The sequence below is a fragment of the Orcinus orca genome, chromosome 12 (assembly GCF_937001465.1).
Source record: "Orcinus orca chromosome 12, mOrcOrc1.1, whole genome shotgun sequence".
Classification (NCBI taxonomy): Eukaryota; Metazoa; Chordata; class Mammalia; order Artiodactyla; family Delphinidae; genus Orcinus; species Orcinus orca.
The window spans coordinates 28,072,342-28,094,499 of NC_064570.1; the positions used below are offsets into that span (position 1 = coordinate 28,072,342).

The window sequence follows — 22,158 nt, forward strand, 5'->3', positions numbered from 1 at the left end:
CCCGATGTGCTTTCTGTGCCCAAATTTAATTTTCGACAAACAGCAGTAATATACCAAATATGATTGACTTGGGTCAGCACTCATGCTGAACTGGAGAAAATTATTTAACCCCTGTCCCAATCCACAAATAAAGGACTGCCAATGAAGTGTGTGTGTGTGTGTGTGTGTGTGTGTGTGTGTGTGTGTGTGTATACAGATCTGTGTGTGCATATATATAATACATGTATACACACAGATATAGATAGGTGTATGTGTTTATATATAGATATATAGATATATATCCAAAAAGGCATAAACAAAAATATCAAACTATGCTTGCATTGTGGCAGCAGAATAAGAGAATGTTAAGAGTGAAGGGGAAAATTGATAAAATCTATTACAGTTTTAAATGACTCTGATACTAGCTTAACTGTTTTTTTTTTTTGCCAAACTTGCCTGTAACTCCCCTCCAAACAGACAGACTCCTTTTAAGAGGAAGGAGTTCCTTACACAAAATGTTTTGTGTTCACATATACCTATACTCTTCAGAACAAAACCAGTTCTGCTGGCAAACTGTGGGTTCGTAGGGACATTTAAGCTCTCATTAAAATGGAAAGCAATCAAATCTTTACATCTACAAACTGCATATTTAATATATTTCCATAAATTTGGCCAAGTTCGTGATGACATCTAGAATGTGTTCACCAAATCATAGACGTAAATATGGAAATCATCATCAAATTTGATGAAATAGACAGACGACAGTTTGGTCTCCACTTGATGGATGACCATGCCAGTCCTTTTAGAGCCATCTTTTCTGGCATATTCCACTTGTTTGCCTACCAGGCCCTCTAGGACTTCTCCTGGTTTCCTTTCTACTGGAGATGAATCAATTGAATCAGGAATAATGTGAAGGTCACCTTCTTTATAATCATCTAAGAGCTGGTGCATGTACAAGACAGGATTGTTCTCATAGGTGATGTAAAACCATGTGTTCATGATGGGGGCACGTGCTAGGACCATTCCCCTCCACTCCTCTTTAGAGCCATCCTGGGTCTCAAACATGTGCTTCACTGTTTTGCCGATCATTGTGTCGGCTAGGTGTGCATCATTGATTTGGGATGTTGCAGCTCTATCAGGGAGGATTTGAAGTGCACAAATTCTTTCATCTTTATTAAGTTCTAGTCCATAAACACAGTCAAATCCATCTTATTTTATAAGATACAAAGAAGGATTTACAGGCATCTGGTCCAGAACGGTTCCTTTCCACTGGGTGACAGGCTTGTTCCCCTCTTTCCACTCATGCCGAATCCTGCGGCCTAGGATGCTCCGCGGGGGCTGGGAAACAGGTGTGCTGGGCCCTACACTGCTCCGATGTTTTTTGTGGGACGTCCTTTTCTTCATCTTGCTTGCAGATACACCAGCATGGCCTGCATCAGGTCTGGACCGCTGGCCAGCTGTCTTCCCGAATCGAGTCTTCATTCCTCTGTACTTACGTGACCAGCAGAGCTGCTGGACCGGGATGAACGTTCAAGATTCGCCAATTTGAAACTTTTCACGGAATTTCAATGTTCTTATTAATCCATCATCCAAGTGTCTCTTTTACAAGTTCAGCAAAAATTTTAAATCATGACTTTGCGGTAAGGCCACGAAGGCCAACGTCCGCTGTGCCACGGGACCCCGCAATCCAGCGGCGCGCTCCCGCCCGAGCTAACCGGCAGGAGGGCGCTGCCCCGCCCACTCTGGGCCCCGCCCACTCTGGGCTTCGCGGCGGCCGCCCCGCCCCCCGGCGACGCGCGCTGCGTCTCCCGACTACGCCGGCCTCTGCTGACTGGACGCCGAAGTCTTTATCATCGTCGCAAAATTTCATTTATTAAAAGGTTGGTTTTCTCTTCACCCTATAAGAAGTCAAGTATGCCCAGTTCTTGCATTGCAAGCTCTTACGATTAAGAAAAACTGTACAGAGGAGGATCATGAGACAAATGAGCACACGCGGAGCCCAAACACTGAGAAACAGGAAACAGAAGCGGTCGATGGGGGGAGCTTTCCTCTGCCCTCGACACAGCCACCACTGGTGCCGGGATCAAAATGATGTCACTTGCTTTGTCCTCGACAGACATTTGCAAACAAAACTTTTTAGCAGACACTTAAGGTCATTTGGGAGGTCAGAGAACTGTACTTAAAGATGTTTGCTGTACCGTCAACACTTCCTTCTGGCTCGATTCGACCTTCTCTGTGCCCTGTATGTAGAAGCCGTAAACTTCTTGATAGTCTACTAGTATTATGCCTCAAAAAAAAAAAAAGCAGGAAAATTGAGTACTTGGTGTGCCCCAAATGACTCTCTTTGGCTTTGGGCACCGGAGAAGTGGGAGTTTTTTAGCTGTTCTGTAATACTCGTGATATGAAGCACATTAAACATGAGTCAGAGTGATAAGAATCTTCAAAGGTCTTTCCAGAAACACGTTCTGAGACGTCTTAACGATGATAAAGAAGCCACAGTAAGATGCCCAGGGTCCTGCTCCATTTTCAGAGTCCGTAACTTTGAAGAAAGAATAACATATTACTTGGAAGGAATTTATAATAACCATGAGTATTTATAGTTGAATCACGTTTAGGAACATGCCATGCCTTTCAAGCTACTCCATGAAAAGAGTTCAGTGACTTCATAAGTTTGGGAAACCAGCCATCAATACTTTCTTTTCCTTACGGAGCATCATTGACATCTGAAGGGTTCTGAGAACTTCTGCAGTAAAGAACTCCTGGAAGACTTAAGGCTAAACAAACAAACAAAAAAATGTCTAATGGTGAGTATTTCAGTTATCTGCCATGTGTGTGCACTTTATAATTTTTCTCTTCTATCTCCTCTACAAAACGTTTAGTAAAACTTTGAGGTGAAGAGGGTGAGTTCATGTTTTGGGTGAATGTGAAGAGTTGCTGGGGGTGTGGCAAAAGGAAAGGCTGGCTTTGGGGGACAGCTGACATACGGGTTTCATGGACAATGCAGAGTGAAAAGTGGGGTAAATCGAGGTGCTGTGGGATTTCGGAGGAGGGCGTGCAAGGCAGGTATGAGGAGGTCAGAGAAGGCTTCCTAGGTGTGATGGCTGAATTGAAACTTGAAGCGTGAATGGGAGTGATCCAAGCGTTCCAGTTATCATTGCTATGTAACAAATTACCTCCAAACTTAAAGTCTTAAAACAACCATCTCATTTTGCTCACAACTGGGAGGGTCAGGAAATAGGGAGAGTCATGGTTGGGCGTTTCTCACTTGGAGTCTCATGTGTGGGCTGGGCTGCAGTCATCTGAGGGCTAGTGCATTAGTTTTCTAGGGCTGCTGTAACAAAGTATCACAAACTGGGTGCTTTAAAACAACAGAGATGTATTTCTCACAGATGTGGAGGCTAGAGGTCCAAAATCAAGGTATCAGCAGGGCCGTGCAAGACTCTAGGGGTGGATCATTCCTTACTTCTTCCTAGCTTCTGGTGGTTGCCAGCAATCTTTGCCTTATAGATGGATCCGCTCAGTCTCTGCCATCATTGTCACGTGGCCTTCTCCCTGTCTCTTCACAGGATCATATTCCCCTTGTGTGTGTCACTGTGTCCAAATTTACCTCTTCTAGTAAGACACCAGTCATTAGGTTAGGGACCACTCTAGTCCAGTATGACTTCGTTTGAACTTGGATATGTCTGCAAAGACCGTCTTTCCAAATAAGGTCACATTCACAAGTTCTAAAGGTTAGGACTTGACATTCCTTTTGGGAGGACACAGTTCAACCCATAATAGCTAGTTGTGGGGTGGTGAATGTCTAAGATGTCTCACTCACATGGCTGGCTGTTGAGGCTGGTTGTCAGCTAGGAGCTTCATGGCCTTTTCTGGCCTTGCCTCAGAAATTGTATACCACCACTTCTGTCATACTCTGTTGGTTGAAACAGTCACAAGCTGTGGACCACACCTCCCAATGGAAGGACTGTTAAATAATTTTCAGGTGTGTTTGACACTTGCCACACCAAGCAGAAGGGAATGGTGACACAGCTGGTGCTGGTGAGAAACAAAACTGAAGGTCTATGAAAAGGCCAGCTCAAGGACACTTTGCAATTTGTGTACGATTGTTTCCAAAGTGTTTGCTCAAAGGCTAATTTCTATGAAACTTTAAAGAGAATACACAGAAAATGAGATGGGTGTGCAATTTTCTGTAAAGATATAATTAAACTCAGGAAAAATAACTCCTCCCTCCCTCTTCTCTCTTTATTCTTTTTTCCCCTCCCTTCCACCTTTCTTTTCCTTTACTTCCCCAAGCATGTAGTAGAAGCATTAACATTTACATTTCATAATACAGAATTAAGATTAGGTACTACATATGTATGCAGCCATGATCCCTTACTTACAATACAAATAGTATCTTAATTCAGGAATTAATAAATTGATATTCTCTAATATGTATTATAGCACCAAACAAACATGCATATTTTAGAGTTAGACCAATCTAATCTTGGACTAGTTCTGTTGCTTTAGTTTAAATAACAAAGCTATATAGAAAAATCTAAGAAGGATATATACATCAAATATTAAAAGTAATAAGCTGAAGGTGATAGTGTTTTGGAGTGCTTTTTATTTACTTCTTTATACTCTTCTATAGTTTCCAAAATCACCTCAATAGACACATATCACTTTTAGAAAATAAACTATTAAAATGTAGTGACTTTAATTTTGCTTAAGTTTTTTGCTTCAAAATTAGAGGCAATATATTCTTTTTTAAAAATTTTATTGGCTGATTCTTTGGTAGTTTTCCATTACGTCTTTTTTTAAAATTAATTTATTTATTTTGGCTGTACTGGGTCTTTGTTGATGTGCGCAGGCTTTCTCTAGTTGTGGCGAGTGGGGGCTACTCTTCGTTGCAGCACGCGTTGCAGCACGCAGGCTTCTCATTGCAGTGGCTTCTCTTGTTGTGGAGCACGGGCTCTAGGCACATGGGCTTCAGTAGCTGTGGCACTTGGGCTCAGTAGTTGTGACTCACAGGCTCTAGAGCGCAGACTCAGTAGTTGTGGTACACGGGCTTAGTTGATCCGTGGCACGTGGGATCTTCCCAGATCAGGGATCAAACCCGTGTTCCCTGCATTGGCAGGTGGATTCTTAACCACTATACCACCAGGGAAGTCCCAAGAGACAATATATTCTTTTTCAACAACTTAAAACTTTCTTTAATGCCTTGGTATAAATGGAGGTAAATTATTTAATTTCAAATAGAACATGGAAGGTGGTCTGGGCAGTTACTTTATAGCATCTTCAGGGAAAGTCTCTTGGAAGAAATGACATTTTTGCTGAGTCCTAAAGAAAAAGAAGCCAGTCAATGAAGAGCTGAGCCAGAGCATTCCAAGCAGAGGAAACAGCAAGTTCAAAGGCCCTAGGGTTGCAAATGTGCCCAGCCTGTGTGAAGAACAGTTTCTGTGGCCAAAAGCATAGTCAGTGTTGGGAGAGCATCTGAGATAAGGATGGAAAGTGGAAGGTGCAAGATGACCTAGATTCTGTAAGGCAGGGGTTGGCAAACAACTTCTGTGAAGGGCCACTTGAAAGTACAAAGTATGGACTGAAAGAAAGGAACTGAGGAATGATGCATTTTGAGTGCATTTTGAGTAAAAGAAGACTAGAGCAGAATGTCCTTCCTTGAGGAAACTATGGCGTGGGTGATACCGGGGAAAAGAAATAAATATTCACTGTTATGAGCTGAATTGTGTCCCTGCCCCTCCCAAGTTCATATGTTGAAGTCCTAACCCTTTCAGAATGTGACTGTATTGGAGATAGGGTCTTTAAAGAGGTAGTTAAGTTAAAATTCGTTCATTAGGGTGGTCCCTAATCCAGTATGACTGGTGTCTTTATAAGAGGGGGATTAGGACACAGACAGGTACAAAGGGAAGACCTTGTGAAGACACAGGGAGAAGAGCCTTTTACAAGCCACGGAAAGAGGCCTCAGAAGAGACCAACTCTGCTGACACCTTAATTTTAGACTTCTAGCCTTCAGAATTGTCAGGAAAAAAAATTCCTATTAAACTCATACAGTGTGTAGTATTTTGTTACATTGGTCCTAACAAATACCCTGACCAAAGGCATGAGTGGAAGTGTTGCTTACTATGTAGAGATTCTTTGGGCCGCCATCGGTTGTTGTTAGAATTTTACTGAGTGTTATTAGGGCTAGGACATTGTAAGAACTTTTCTGACTTTAAAGTGCGTTTTCTTTATACCCAGGCCTGTAGGGAGAAGGTGAAAGCTGGAGTGTCTGTTCAATAAGTGCTGTGGAGTGCTGAACTCAAGAAACTATCCTGAACTCGTTCACGCTGAGCGATTCAGTCGTCTGGCTTAATTGTCCATTCGTCAGGCTCTGCAGAATTGCTGGAGTGACACTGCTGTTCTGTGTCAAAAGCAGGGTATGTCTTAGCTTCATTTCACTGTTAAAGTTGATGCTGGAGTACATTTACACAATCCTTTTATTCTGCACTTTTAAGGCTCTTCTAAGTAAAATATGAAAAATGCTTTACAATTTGAATTCTGTTGGAAATTATAGCTGCAGCAGGCTAACCTCCTCCAAATCCCTTCTTTCTCTCTCAAAGCCCTTCTTTTCATAGGATTAAAAACCAATCTTTTAATTTTTTTCAAAACATGTGACTGCAGAGCTAAGTGATTCAGTTCCCTACTTGTTCTTGGGGCTGCGTGGAGGTAGCAGAAGGAATGCAGAACGAGGGAAAGGAGAGCCGAGAAGCCTGGGTGGGTTATTCACCTATGCCTCTGTTCCCCAGCTCCGTCCTCTGCCCTACATTGTTCCTTGGGAGCTGACCTCAATGAACTATATCCCCTAAGCTCTTGCCCTCTGCTTTCTGGTTGGTCTGGCCAATGGGAGGCACTAGCAGGGAGGGAAGGAAGCTGAGAGAGAGGTCTGGGTATTTATCCACCCTGCCTCTGCATGCCTTGTTATAGTTCTGGAAGCTTCTCTGCCTGTAGCTAGAGCTCCTGTTGACTGGCTCCAGGAAGAGCATTTCCTCCCATTTTCCCTTCAGACCTAGTAACGGCTCCCATCTCTTCAGTTGCTAGTCCCTGGGTGCTTCACCATTCCTTGTTACTTTCTTCAACTCTGCCCACCCCTCTGCAAATAGTTTTTTCATTACATTGTTCTCAGTTAAGCCTTTAAGTATGCCAGTGCTAAGACCCTGACTGATACAGACTCATGGATCAGAGGACATTTGCTTTCTTATATTAGATATTTAAAGCAGTATCGTTTATGCTGGCAAGCTTTGGTATCCTTTTTTCTTCTGCACACTTTATTGAGGGGGAATAGGTCCCCCTTGAAGTGAACTCTTGTTCCTTTTTAGTCATTCATGTATGTGCATTCTTGTGGTTTTCACCAGGCCAGACTAGGAAGCAATGGGGATGAAGTTCCCTGTGTTAAGTAATAACAGATGTATATATACCTAGGAGTGTGCTGGTAAACATTTAAAAACCAGCTCTATTGGTGGGGGGAACCCTGACGCCTGGATTTGTGGCATTTGCCATTTTCTGTGTAAATGTTTCCTCCAGGGCCAATTTCAAACCACCAGTGTGACATCGTTGAACATAAATTGGGAGGAGATGCCACCTAACTTTCAGCTCTTGCAAGCTGGTAGAAGCCAGCTCCAGCACTTCCCTGTTTATATCCAGCTATAGGCAGATTGGGCTGAACACATTTATATTACAGCCGGAATTTAATAGGTTAAAACATTACATTAAAGTAGTTTGTTGCGAAAGTCATTGTGAGTCAAAATGGGGGTGTTTATTAGTTAGCAGGTGAACAGAAATTGGAAGCACAGGTGTGTCTGTGTTCTCAATGGAGGGTACAAATGCCATTCAAGCGTTCCAGGTTTCAAATATAAATCGAAGGCAGCCTCTTGATTCTAGGATCCTGGTACATTGTCACGGTCTCTAAACTATTGAATGTACTGGCTTGTTATTGCAAATCAAGCTTCAGTTATAGCTGGAGGGTTTACTTTTCTCCTTTCTCAAATCAGTTTTATGTTTAATTAGCAACGTGAGGTGGGAGGGTGAAAAATTATCTGAAGATGATAGAACAACCAACATGGTTTCATTTGATGTTCTCTGAATATATACTGGAAATGTAACCAAAGTTATATAACCAAATCTTGGAATCCAGAGCTCAGGAGACGGCCCTTAAAGCTTGAAAGAACAGCTTTAAAGAGAGCAATAGATAGAGGTAGAAAATAGCAAGTATTAAAGCGACAGTGCTTATAAGCCCCTAACATGGGCCATGATGAAAATATAAATAGGTTCCAAAAGCGTTCAGAAAAATTCTGGAATGAAAGGAGTACCAAAAGTTATTATAGAAAACGAATTACATTTCAAGTTAAGACCAAACCTCTTGAAGTGAAATAAGTGTCAGCCATGATCCCCTGTATGTTATAACATTAAGTGAAACTATCAAAAATCCAGGGAAGGACTGGATCGAACATTGGGAATTTATTCTGATATGTGTATGCAAATTGAGTTTCTGCAGTTACATGCTATTTTAGATCCTTTATTAGACGTCGGTGGTGTCCTGAGGATGGGGCTCTAGGAATAGCCAGCCCTCTGTGTAGCAGTACGGAAGTGCACTGTCTATAGAGAAGTGACTACAGGTTAGTCTGCTTTGTATCACCACCATGTGCTAGTAATTCTAAACGATGTCAGTGATGAATCTCGAAAAAATCCGTTTTTGGTTTTAAGTTCCAATTTTTATAGTTACTACTAAGTTTTAATAATATATACATATTAGCTCCAAATTCGCATGTATTGTCACTTGTCCTTTAATAGACATTGTATTCTACCAAGAAGTCAGTGTGGAAAGTTCCCAGCTATCTTGTTGGCTCTAACACATGTGAATTTAGCTACAAATGCTTGTTTCTAGGGTAAGTTCATAACAGTTTGGAGTTGTTTTAGCAGGCTTCCAACAAAGTTCAAGCCCCCAGTTCCTAGCACGCTACATACTCCTGCATTTAAGCAGTAGATTTGATATAAACAATGATAGTATAGAGATTATAAAGAGGAAAGAACAGAGTGAGTTATTTCAATTCCTCTTTCTCATTTTGTTTTCATTTGTGTTTAAATTAGAAACAGTGAAGCAACACCAGCTACAGGGTTTAATATTTTTGCTTGATTAGTACAAATTTAATTCCTGCAGGATAGAGTTTTCTGAATTTGCCTAATATCTTTAAAATTGAATTTTATTCTTTTAAAAATTGTTAGTTATTTTAAAACTAAAAGAAGAAAATGAAGGAAAGAAAGCATTACATTAATGATATGATTTAGAAGTCAACTAAATTTTAACTTTTGTGGATGTTTCAGCTTTGTTAAAATCGCTTATTAATTTTATTGGCATGATATATAAAATTCAATAAGAGAAAATGTTAACTGTCTGCATTTACTTTCTATTATTATTATTTATTTCATTTCATATTTGTACTAAAGGTAGTTTTATCTCCAAAAAGGAGGAGAGTGAAAAATGCTATGTTCCATGTGTTAAATACACTAGGTAAATATGAGACTTGTATAAGTGATATAATTGTCCTCTATCATGTCTGCTTTGTTGCTGTAATGTTTTACACATTTTTTTTTTTTTTTAAGATGTTGGGGGTAGGAGTTTATTAATTAATTTATTTATTTTGGCTGTGTTGGGTCTTCGTTTCTGTGCAAGGGCTTTCTCTAGTTGCGGCAAGCGGGGGGCCACTTTTCATTGCGGTGCGCGGGCCTCTCGCTGTCGCGGCCTCTCTTGTTGCGGAGCACAGGCTCCAGACGCGCAGGCTCAGAAGCCGTGGCTCACGGGCCTAGTTGCTCCGCGGCATGTGGGATCCTCCCAGACCAGGGCTCGAACACGCGTCCCCTGCATGGGCAGGCAGACTCTCAACCACTGATCCACCAGGGAAGCCCTTACACATTCTTTTAAAGGAAATCATCCATAGTAAACAGTAAGATCCTATTCTAAAGGAAGCCAGGTATAATAGATTCCAGTGACACAGGCATAGAGACGATATCTGTTCCCAGGAGTCTGTGAAAGAGGAGCCCCAAGCACGTTGCTTCCTCACACGGCGGTCCCCATGGACTCAGAGGCTGAATGTCCCTGGAAAATTGTAAACCCAATGCTGTGTAGTCAGAGGCTAAGAGAAAAAGAAGCAGATGAAAACGTCGTTGTAGGCCAACTGCTGTGTGCATGAGTGTACACATGCATACACACATGCACACACACAATCATACTTTGGTAAGACAGCATCTTTTCCTCCTTTGACGGTACTGTCATCCAATGTGACCTCAGCCCATCTGTAATTCACAATTGAGTGATATCAGGAATCAAAATGTCTCATCACCAGAACTGCTGATTAAAGTGAAATCCATTGTTTCCTGCAAAATATCATACCTGGAGATGGAATTCATCCTCGGAATTTCTTACCAGAAACCAATAAAACCATTGCATCATCATATTTTAAATGGCCTACTCAATCTGCTATCTTATATTTTTTAATGAAAATCACCCTTCATGTTCTAGGTGAGGGCAGGCAGCTGTGCAACTGTGTTCACTTACTGGAAAATTGCTAGTTGTGCTAAAAAGCATTTTTCATAACAAAAATTTGCATATTCAGAAAAGTTTACAGTAAAGACTTTTGTTTAAAAAAATTTTTTTTTTTTTGGCTGCACCGTAATTTATGGGATTTTAGTTCCCCAACCAGGGATAGAACCCGGAGCCCCAGCTGTGAGATAGCCGAGTCCTAACCACTGGACCTCCAGGGAATTCCCTAAATTTTTTTATGTGTCCTTTCTTTTGAAGGACATTTGTTTCTAGGACAGTATGTTGAATTCCTGGTGCTAGTTGAGGCAGGTTCCCCTGAGTCCCTAACTTAACATGCTTTAATTTAATCACACATGTAATCTATGCTATTTCTTGGTAAAAATTAAACCTGTCAGAGGTTGGCAACATCTCTTGCATCATGGAACTTATGAAAAAAATGAACTCCTTGGTGTGTAAGATTATTTTTTAAAGCAGGGGGTGGGAGACAGGAGCATTTCTCACAAGTTTCAGGGAATACAATCTCCGTTTCCCTACTTTCTTTCTTAAGCAATCTCTGAATGTAAACTTGGAAGTTCAGGACTAAACTAAGTAATTTTTTTAAAAGTATAGTATAAAAAGAAGTATCCAACGTCAAACCACTTGGTCACAAGTACGTTTGTCATGTTGATCTGATCAAATATGCATTCCTGGTTCCAAGTTAGTTCCTTTATGTCTTTTATAGCTACTGATGATAATGGGGTAGGAAATTGCTCAGGTATTGGAACGACCTGATATACTGGTTCAAGTAAGACTGATCACTGATCTGACTGTATTGAATAGGTTGGTGTCTGTGGTGGGATAATAAACTTGAGAATCAACCTGGATATTCTTTGCTTCTTCTTTCGACCATACCCCAGCTGGGCTGGGAGACTTGGGGAATTTGTCAGGACTGTACTTGAGAAAAAGACAGCAAGTTCTTAATCTTCTAAACTTAAATGCTACAGGTCCAAGTGCAAGATATAGAAAGATATCTGAAGTAGACTGTTGTGTTGACTTTCCAGAGTTGTTTCTTTTGCCCTGTCTCCTCAGACAGTAGAAATGCATCCTAAGCTGGGGTGGGAATGAGAAGAGAGTTTGGAATTGAACAGGTGGGGTGGGAATTGGCATACTATGGAATACTCTTTTCTATTGGGGTTCTGAAAATCGAGCAGATCTGTTCTGGTTAAATCCTGGGCACTGCAGACCTTCTGGGGAACTGCCCCCCTGCCCTCACAAAGTGGCTGCCATCCATAGAGCTGGTGGCAGAGGGATTCTAAGTTGGAGAAGCTACCAGGGTTCCTGGAGACCCAGAGTGGGTGGGAAGACATTTGGAAGTTTCCGGGTAGCTCCATAGAAGTGAACGAAAGCACAGCTCTAACCCAAGTTCTTGATCCTTGTATTTTAAAGTTGACATAATAAGTGATAGAATTGTGATCAAACTTCTGTCTTCTGCTTCATTCTCCAGGGCTTATCAGTACATGTGAACTTTTAGTGCCTCTCTGAGAGAATTTACTAGCACAAATGATGGAGAAATAGAAAATAGAAAAATAGAATATGTTTATTTTTGACTCATTGAGCACACAGTGTCAGGAGATTGCTATGTATTTATCATAGATATGTCATTGTTACCTGAAGACCTTGTGGAAAGTTCATAGTGTTTCGGGGCTGTTCCCATACAATATTGCCAGTGTATAAAACATGGCAAGTTTAAAACTCTCCTTTTCAAGTTGTATAAGAGTAAAACCTAAAATATTCTATGTAATTTATAGCCTTAATAATTCCAGATGGGAAGTTTTTTGCCTTTTGTGATTTTTCCTCATTGTTTTCCACACATATAACAATCTAAACCAGCACTGTCCAATGGCGCTTTCTGCATTGATGGAAGTGTTCTGTAGCTACACTGTCCAGTTTAGTAACTACTAGCCACATGTCACTATTAAGCACTTGAAATGTGGCTAGTGAGGCTGAATTTTTAATTTAATTAAATTTTAATTTAAATAGCCACATGTGGCTAGCGTCTACCACAGTTGGACAGTGCAGGTCTAAACTCTTTATTTTTCCTCCAAAGTCTGTGTAGAAAATAATTCATGAAATATCTGTAACAGGAATAAAATCTGCATAACTTTTATATAACATGTACTGTCTCCATCACTAGTAAACACTGGCTTTCTCCTGGCTTTACTGGTTATCATTTTATATACAAATGCTCTGACTTCCCAACAATCTATGCATTCTTTGAGGGAAGCTATTGTGAATTATATTTTTGCACTCTTTTTTTTTTTTTTTTTTTGGGTTCGCGGGCCTCTCACTGTTGTGGCCTCTCCCGCCGAAGAGCACAGGCTCCGGACGCGCAGGCTCAGCAGCCATGGCCCACGGGCCTAGCCGCTCTGCAGCATGTGGGATCTTCCCAGACCGGGGCACGAACCCGTGTCCCCTGCATTGGCAGGCGGACTCTCAACCACTGCACCACCAGGGAAACCCATATTTTTTGCACTCTTTAAGCATCTACCGTAGTGTGCATATGTGTACGTGTAGCCAATAGTAGGCATTTATAAATATTGTTTGAATCATAATCTAACTATAAAGTAATGACACCGATTTTATAAACACACACACACATATACTTAATCCTCGTTATTTGCAGATTCTGTATTTACAAACTCACCCACTCGCTAAAGTTTATTTGTTGCCCCCAAATCAACACTCCCAGTGCTTTCACTGTCATTTACGGACATGGACAGAATGGTGACGAATTTGAGTTGCCCATCGTGCACATTGAGAGTGAACAAGCCTAAACCTGCCTTCTAGTTTCAGCTCCCAGGCTACATACAAGGGTCTTTTGCTTGGTGTCTTTAGTGCTGTGTTTTTCACGTTTTTGTGCTTTTTGTTGGTGATTTCACTGTTTAAAACAGCCCCCAAGCTTAGTGCTGAAGTGTTTAGTCCTCAGTGTTTTAAAGTACAAGAAGGCTGATGTGCCTTACAGAGAAAATACATGCATCAGATAAACTTTGTGCAGTTGTGAGTTATAGTGCTGTTGGCTGTGAGTTCAGTGTTAATGAGTTAACATAAAGATGCCCGTTTAAAGGCATCTTTAAATAGATGCACACATAAAACAAGGTTATATATTGATTGGTTAATGAAAATGTGACCCGAGGCTTGTAGGAACCCAACCCTGTATACTCTGTATTTCTCTTTAGGAGCAATGCTTCAGTATTCGCTAATTCAGTGTTCGTGATGACTTCATAGAATCTATCTTCCGTGAATAATGAGAATCGATGGCGTATGCTTGCATATATGTGTGTGTATATATACGTATGTGTGTGTGTATAAAATCTGCGCGTGTGTGTATACAAAATCTGGGGGCTGCATGGAGCAAGTTCATCACTTTACAAGTCCACCATGCACATGATTCTGAGGCAGGGGAAGGACTGATTTTAGTAGGTGATTTGTAATGACACTGATGTGAGGGGAGATTCTCATGGAAGATACGGCACCCTTTTCTATTGGCCTTGTGATCACTGCTATAAATTTCATTTCTATCTTCCCTCTTTCCTTCCTGTTCCTGGGACTCTAGCTCTGCACACTAGTTCTTTTCCTTAGGCTCTCTGATAGTGAACAAGTTGAAAGTACTCCTGGTAATGCTTACTAAATACAGAAGCATGGCCAGCCTTCCATAGTTCAGGTTGATCCCAGTGAGATTTATAACAAAGCTAAACACATCACTCCTCTACGGTATTGCCTTTCCCTGGGGAGAAGGTAGGACTTGCCTGCTCTTCTTTGGGTAGCTGTGATTGTGCTGGTTGAGAGCATCTGAGCCGAGGACCCGGTAGTCTTCAGTTCCATGCTGGCTCAGCAGCCAGGACAGGGAAACCAGATTCCGCGGAATTAGGCAGGTTGTCATTTCTATCTGTCCCAGAGGACCGCATCTTTGTAAGGAATAAAGCCAAGAGCCATGACTGGCTTTGGCAGTCGTGAATCTTTCATTCATACATTAAGATTCTGAGGATTGAAAGGAAGAAATGGAGCCTATAATCACATAATCTATCTGACGGTAGCAGAGAACAAAACAGCTATTTCCCCATCACGCCGTTAAGTAACCTGTGTTAAGTTAGAAAGAAATTTGGGTGGAAGCTCGCTGCTTCTTGAAGAGGTATGGTCAGTTTTCACCAAAATTAACTCCCAGTGTAAAACTGTCTTTCATTTGTACAAACATGAAATTTATTAGCCCTGAAGACTTTCTAGAAAGCCAACTCATTCTCTTCATTGCAAGAATTAAAAACAAACAAAAAAACTAGCATTCTTTACCCCACCCCCACCCCCACCCCCCGTAGCTTGCATTTATCAACACGCAGCCAGCATGAATGGCTCTACTGGCTTTGAGCAACTCTGAAGTGAGCCAGTTTTAGTGCCCTTGTCTCAGATTTGAGATGCTGTCACTCCGTGTACCCTCAGTACCCTCAGTATTCATTTGACTGCACATTGACTCAGTGCCAGGGTTGTAAGCAGCTGACATTTCATTTGTATCTACTGACCATATTTTATTTACTGAGGGAATTTTTTTTCTTTGTAAAACTACGTGTATCGTTTTTACTTGTGACTTGTTTTTATTTTAGGAGGGCACCTGTTTAAATCTGGAAATAATTTCAAAAGTTAGTTGTCAAATTTGACAGCAGCCCTCTTCCTCCCTTCTGTTTTTCTTTCTTCCTCAACACTTTTGAAGCTGGGTAAGCCCTGAACCAGAATCTTCAGATGGAGGATGATTCTGGATCATTCTGCTGTATTTTCCGGTGCAGATGTGGGTTTACTGTGAAGTGGATGAAGCGTAAACTTGAGGGTCCATCACTTAGATGGACTCTTCCCAAGGCCATTAGATGTTCACATGTTCACCTGAATTTATATATTTCTGAAAATTTTCTAATTTCATATTCTTTTTCTTAAAAAGCATCCTTCCCTCCCTCCTCCCCAACATGCACAATGGTCTAAATTTCAAGTACCACAAAACCTGAGTCTGTCTCTGTCTCTATGGCTAAATGGGTGACCCTAGACCTGTGTGTCATTTTCCTCCTGTAATGCTGGCAGCCTCTCCTGACCTAGGAAGCTGAGGCCAGTCATGCATTCTGTTTCTGTTGCTTCTTTCTCAGGAGCTGGGTTAGACCTTTCATGCTCAGATAGAGCCCTGTAATAGTTATTAACAGTTCTTTAGTTTCCTCTGTGTATCACTCAGTGTTCTTCAGAAAAACAGACCAATAGGAAATTGATTGATTGATTAGAAAGAATTGGCTCACATCATTATGGAGGCTAGCAAGTCGAAAATCTACAGAGCTGATGTCCCTGTTTAAAAGCCGTCAGACAGGATAATTCTCTCTTACTTGGAGAATGGTATGACTTTTGTTCCATTCAGGCCTTCACCTGATTGGATGAGGCCCACCCACACTCTGGAGGGCAATCAGCTTTACTCAATATACTGATTTAAATGTTAATCTCATCACAAAACATCCTCCCAGAAATCCCCAGCATAACGTTTGGCCAAATATCTGGGCACCCTGTGGCTTAGTCAAGTTGAGGCATGAAATTAACCACATTCTGTCAGCTGACTGAGCTGTTATTTCCATGACTGGACTGTTTATACCTGGGTCCTTAATAGTTCGTTTTCTTTTAAACTATATATGCAATTCCATTTTAGCACATGTTATTGGAAAGCTATTGTATGTCCTATGGACAACAGGTAGGGAATAGAGGGAACGAGAAAAATAGGGACTTGTCTTTGAAGAATTTGTCGTTTAGGTGTAACCCTGTGATTAACCTACTCATTGAAACAACTCCAGGAGAATTCAAAGGCCAGGCAATGATTGAGCTCAGCGCAGAGATTCCAAGGAGTCTTAAACTTAGGCAGAGGTCTTTCCAGAAAGAAATGCTTAGGAAAGACTTCAGGTAAAATTTGAAGCTAAATTAAAAAACAAAACAACAAAGCAGTTAACTTGATGGAGACCAGGAGGTGGGACTTCCTGTTAAACAGGAACATGCAAAGCACTGTGGTGGCCTGGTTGTTTGAAGACATGGGGCTGTGTTGAGGCCGGAGGAGCTACCGAATAACAGGTTGGTGGGTTGCGGATTGGCAGGATAGGAATTCAGCGTAGTTCTTGGAAGGTTTTGAATTGAGGGGCGGCTTCTCACAGCAGAGAACTGATATTTAATGAGGAATTCTAATTAAATACGCGGACTAAGAGCTTTGTACGATAAACAGAATTTTCACTGCAGTGTTGTTTGCTTGTTTAAGACATTAAGAGAATTGTTCTTCCTTTATAATGTTAACCTATGTCTGTCTTTGGAAACTACTAATTTTTTCCTGAGGCTAATTGAGAATTTGCCACATGTAAAGTTAGTTCATAACCTTACAATGCTTATGAACCTTACCTATATCATTATGCCTCACATTGTCTATAATAACTAAGAATTTACAATTTAATTTTCTTCACTAGGTCAGTGGTTTAAACTCCACTTCAAGAATAGCTCCAGAGGGAGAGGAAGGGAGGTGACTTGTTTCACAAGCTCAGTTTCTGTCTAAAAATTGTTGGAAGAAAGCTGATTGTTTTTAATAAAGAAAATTACTACTGTAGGTTAAAATGAGTAGTTACAGAGAAAATCGTAACTAGATTAATAAAGCTCAGAATGTGTGTTTTGGGGGTGGGGGGAAAGGGAAGGAGAGAGATTTGCTGAAATATTTGCTTACAGAATCTTATCTATTGTATTTATAATACACAAAACGAAACACAGTTGTATGCATAGTATAGATACTCAGAAAGTCACAGACTAGCCATCAACTTTGTGGGCTTAGCAGAAACCTAAGAAATTAGGTTTAATTTTTCTCATTTCTATCAGTAGTATATTCTAGGACATCAAAAGCAAAAATTGGACCAGCTTGACTATTTAGTCTAGAATTTAGTTTTTATTATTATTTAGTTGATAATTTAGTCTAGAAAACACTGTATCTTCTAAAGAGTAAGTACAATTTATTTCACTCTTTCTGGTAAGTCAATTGCTTCTTCAGGAGCTCGCCAAACAAGACTGCGATGTGTTAACAGAGGCTAGAGAAAACTCCTAGCTTTCTATACAGACCTCACCATCCTTTTGTTTGTATACTTTAGAATGTTACTTTGATTGCTAGAAATCCATTTCAGATCCTTTATCAGACTTAATCACCATACCATCCCCCCTCCCACACCCAAATAAAACAACAAAGGAAACTCCCAATTTTTTTTTTTTTCCATCTAAATCAGTCAGTGGTGGTCAACCAGGGGTGTTTGCCCCCCAGGGGTTATTTGGCAATGTCAGGAGAGGTTTCTGTTTGTTACAGTTGGGGGAGTGCTACTGGCATCTAGGGGAGAGAAAGCAATGCTGCTAAATAGACTACAATGCACACGGAATTCCTTTCAACAAAGAATTGTCTGACCCCAAATGACAACAGTTCTGGGTTGAGAAACCCTGCTCTAAATAGACCTATCCCGTCTCATTTTGTATTCGACATCTGTTGGGCTGTCCATCTTTCAATGCATTCTTTGCTTTAAAAACGAAAGGCAGCACCCGTGACCTCAGCAGAGAAACATGCATGCAAGTATTTAGCTTTGTTTCCAATGATAAATGCTGCCCCTCTCGAAAGTACCAGTACTTGCAAGTAACATTTCCCGAGAGGGAAAAATATTGATTAAGGAATTTCTAAGCAGTGAGAATGGCAGAGTCATAACACCACAATGAAAGACGGTTTGGGGGCTTCACACTTTTCCACTATTGACCTTTAATGTGGGACTGTTGACGGTTATCATCTGATACACAGTGAAAAATAGGGGACTTCCCTGGGGGTCCAGTGGTAAAAACTTCACCTTCCAATGCAGGGGGTGCAGGTTCCATCCCTGGTGGTGGAGCTAAGATCCCTCATGCCTCGTGGCCAAAACAACCAGAAACATAAAGAAACAGAAGCAATATTGTAACAAATTCAATAAAGACTTTAAAAATGGTGCACATCAAAAAAAAAAAAAAAAGATCACCCTGATTCTTTGAAAAGCAGAGACCAGTTTACATAAAATTCCACCACCTGCTCCAGAGCAAACAATAACACCCACCCGCAAGCCAAGTCCTTTGGGGGTTCAAGGAGAACCTTTGTGCTGTGTTTTTCCAGCAGGGGCGGCAGCAGCCTCCCTGCAAATGGCAAATAGGGTGTCATGTAGTGGGTGATCTATAAATATTGTTGAGGGACTGCCTTCAGGCCTGGGGTGACTTTCTTCCCTGACTCTCTAATTTCTTACTCTGTGATTAATGTTTTCTCCCACCTGGGCTGCTCCAATAGTGAGAAGTTTACAAACATAAGCAAAGAAACGGAGACATTCAGTTTTGAGCATTGGCAGGGAGAGGATACTTAGAAAATTAAAAACCGTGTTTCTTAAACTTAGCGAGAAGGGATGTTCAAAACAGGAGAAATATGTGTTTAACTTGGAAGTTTGCTTGACCTTGTTTCCACATCACGAGGACCCTCTTGTCTGCCTCATGATGAGAATTTTTTGTCAGCTCCTGCAAAATGTTCTGACTACAATGCAAGCTGATCTACCCCGTTTGGCTCAAATGGATTGGGAAACAAAACCATATGAAAATCTTGGGGCTAGGAAAGAGGTCCAAATGGCTTAGGATTTGCTTTTAATTCGTGAGTTCTATTGATAAAGGTCAAACTGGAAATGCAAGCTGCCTTAATTCCAGAAGGTGGTTTTAGCATGTGTGTGATTTGCAAATCTGTTCCTGAATTTTTAGAGTGCGTTTCTGAGTCTCAGTTCTAGAGAAGTTATAAAACAGGGCAACCCCCAGCCACAGAAGTAGGTACAGTATGTACAGTAGACCTCTTACCTCTGTTCAGACTGGCCAGAATGTAATGTGATCTCACTGCATTGATAGCTTTGGTACCTTAAAGGAATGAATGTCCAGAGATCATCACTGGGTCCTTTGATAAAAAGGACTGATCTAGACCAAAGAAATCCCAGCCAGCCTGAGGAATCACGTAATTAGAGAAACCACATGGGCACTGGCACTCTTAGCCGCTGGCACAGAAGGCAAGTCCACTCGGGTGACAAAGCAGCCTTTCCCAGGTCATCCAATAGGGAAGGGCAGTGAGTGACCGGTAACGATGGGGCCCAACATTGGGTTCATTATATAATTAGCTCTCTGTTATTCAGGGGCTAATTGCCCAGCCAATTTTCTGTGCTCTTTCCTGCTGCTTGCCTGTTAGCCAGCTTGGAGCTTAACTCCTTCAGAAGGATGTTGGTTTTTCTAAAGAGATGTTAGAACATTTTAACAAACCACAATTAAAAGTAAGAGTGATAAGTACACCTGTGTTCTTCATTCCCATTGTAACATTTAAAAAATACTTTCCTCTTTAATCATATCTTCGCTTGACTGAAGACCAGTGGGTTCTAGAATTTTTATTCAGTTCTCATACCCCTACTTATGAGCAGGAAGGAGCTCAGTGGGCCAAAAGTTACCGCTTACATTTCCCTCCTTGAACTCGGTCTGACTATGCGAAAGCACTTAGTCCTGAGAGCCATGCTGGTGGTGTCGGTGCTGCATTCTCACGTTAATGCATTAGTGAGAGAAACTTGGGCAGATCTTTAGAGCTGGAGGGGTCTTGGGGTCATCCCTGCTTTACATTTGAAGGAGTCCAGGACAAAGAAACAGGAGTAGTTGGTTGTCTAAGGTCACGAGGGCATTGAATGAAGGAGTCAAGATTTGCAGTTTAAAATATGTTAAGAGGATAGATCTTATATTAAGTGTTCTTACCACAAAAAAAACCCAACCCAAACAAAACCACACACAAAAGGACACAAGGACATTTTTGGAGGTGATGGAGACAATTAGAACCTTGAAAGTTATCAGGGGTGTATGTATATGTACAAACTCATCAAGATGTGTACATTGAGTGCGTGCAAATTTTGTACACCAATTACACCTCAATAAAGCTTTTTTTCCCCCTTCTCCAAACAATGCTTTCTTTTTAAAAAAACCTTTTATCCTCCAGCTTTATTGAGATATATTTGACATATGACATTGTGAATGAATAAAATGCACCTTTGTTTTGTTCTCAAACTGGGAATGGGTATGAGGCATCCTCTATTCTGCGTTGTGTCTCTCCAGAGCAGTGTCAGGGCTTTCTCAGGTCAAAGGATGACCTCAGTATAATTTAAAGCAGGAGCCATTGCCAGTATGATTTAAGCCCAGGGGGTTTCTTAGCCTGGGACTTCTGTGAGCTTAAGGAAGAGTTTGCATATTATGAAACTTTGTCATCTGTCTCCTATAGGTTGAGTCTGGAGGGGTGCATCTCCTGCCAGGGGAGATAATTGGTTGGTAATGAGACTTAGTCATGGTCGGGGGTGGGACTCTGCTGATCTTTGTAGACAAACCAGGGAAGAAGGAGGATGGGACTATAGGCCCACTTCTCTGCGTCTGTGTTGTGTGATGTGGGAGAGAAAGCGAACATCAGAGCTTAAACCATTTCAAAAGCCCAAATCCAGCTGAACCTCCTCCTGGCAGCCCACTGAGAGGCTGTTATGGGAAGCAAGTGCACTGACACTTTATTAGTTTGCCGGGGGAGGATGGTGGGATCCTGTTATTTTGCTTCTGAAGTGTAAAGGCTTCTTTTATAGTGTGTCATCTTCACAAAAGGCCATGTATTTTAAGGTTCCATTTATAGGAAATATCCTGAAAAGGCAAATCCACAGAGACAGAAGGTGGATTTGTGGGTGTGTGGGGGTGGGGAAGGGGGATTAAGGAGGAACTGCTCTTGGGTAGGCCTTCTTTTTGGGGTGACAAGAAACATCCTGGATTAGATAGTGGTGATGATGGTACAACACAGCAAATATACTACAAACACTGAATTGTATACTTTGAAAGAGTGAATTTTATGTGAATTATATCTCAATTAAAAAAATATATAGTGTGTCATCTTAAGATGAGGACTGATAGAAGGTGGCATTGGGGGTGGCAGGTCCTGCTATGCTCTGAATGACAACAGCGTCTCATGCTTATTGTGTGCTATCCACTGTTCTAAGGGCTCGATACATGCTCATCCTGTAATCCTCACAAAAGCCCCCTGAGATGGTGCTGTCAATACCCACACTTAACTGAAGGGGGAATTGAGGCCCAGAGAGGACAGGGGACTTATTCAGGGTCGCACAGCTGAGATATGACAGAGCCAGGCTCCCTACCAGGCTCCGTATCCAGAGTCTGGATCCTAGTGCTGTGTTCCTGCTCGCATTCTAGCGAGGTCACTGCAGGGTACTGAAAAACAAACAATTGGAGAGGCCATGTGTGTGCAGGAGCTCTGGGTGGCCCAGTCTGAATGTTGGCACAGGATGGGCCTCCAGCAAAGGTTATTTGCACAAACAGATTAGTCCACCTGGCTGTCTGCCAGCCCTGTGACTGACGTCAGCCCACTCTGGCCCCTAAAGGACACAGGCGTCACTTGCTGTAGATTGGTCTGTGCAGACACACCTCATCCTCTCCCAGATACCTCCCAACGGGCGGGATGGAGGAAGCTTGGCGCTCACTTCTGA

At 41.6% G+C, this 22,158-nt stretch overlaps 1 long non-coding RNA gene and 1 pseudogene across 1 annotated transcript in view; one reads left to right on the plus strand and one right to left on the minus strand.

Moving 5' to 3' along the window:
- Nucleotides 1-525: 525 nt before the first annotated feature.
- Nucleotides 526-1,649, minus strand: LOC101285897 (spindlin-1-like; annotated as a pseudogene).
- Nucleotides 1,650-1,786: 137 nt separating this feature from the next.
- Nucleotides 1,787-22,158, plus strand: part of LOC117196800 (uncharacterized) — a 74,747-nt gene continuing 54,375 nt past the window's right edge. The window contains exons 1-2 of the long non-coding RNA XR_004477180.2: nucleotides 1,787-2,783; nucleotides 6,217-6,395. This is a non-coding gene — a long non-coding RNA (uncharacterized LOC117196800). The remainder of the gene's footprint in view (nucleotides 2,784-6,216; nucleotides 6,396-22,158) is intronic.